Source organism: Buceros rhinoceros, unplaced genomic scaffold, assembly GCF_000710305.1.
Source record: "Buceros rhinoceros silvestris isolate BGI_N320 unplaced genomic scaffold, ASM71030v1 scaffold31408, whole genome shotgun sequence".
NCBI lineage: Eukaryota > Metazoa > Chordata > Aves > Bucerotiformes > Bucerotidae > Buceros > Buceros rhinoceros.
The window spans coordinates 8,812-9,456 of NW_010429073.1; positions in this window are offsets into that span (position 1 = coordinate 8,812).

A 645-nucleotide genomic window follows, 5' to 3' on the forward strand; every position below is an offset into this window, starting at 1 on the left:
AAGAACTTCAAATGCTGGCTCTGGAGCAGGAGGTTCCCACAGGAACCTCAAAGCCGGGTGTGTGGGGGACACTTGGCCTTAAGGGCAGTGACTGAGCAGGAGTCGTGGGTCTCCTCTGACCCTGCTGCCCTTGGCCACATGCTGTCTCCTGGCGTGTCTGTGTACAGGCTTCACCGTTTGACTTTAAGATTTTTTTTTTTTTTTAGAGACCTGCGTGTCGGTAAGAGGAACACCAGTTTGTGTCCCTGGGTTAATGGTGTCAGCCTGGCAGCAGAGGAACTGGGCGACACTGGCTGTGACTGGGGGGGCTCCAGCCCATCTCCAGGTCAGGCTTTGTCTTAGAATTTCTTTTGTGTGACAGAGAGTGGAGAATCCTTGAAAGAAGAGAGGGCTGGGTTTATTCTAGCAGCACTGCGAGAACCTTGTTGGTTTTTAACTGCTGGGGAAGAAACACCGTTGAGGTGCTGGGAAGGCTGAACGGGGTCTGCCGGGAAGAGCAGCTCCAGCGGGAGCAGCTTTCGTGTTCCCGTTAGCACCGAGCTCCTGCCGGCAAGGGCAGAACTTTCCCAGTGTGTCCCCAGCTGGGACGGATGAAGGCTCCCTGCGTGTGAGTCTGTGTCGGGTTGTTCCAGGGGTGAAAGCAGA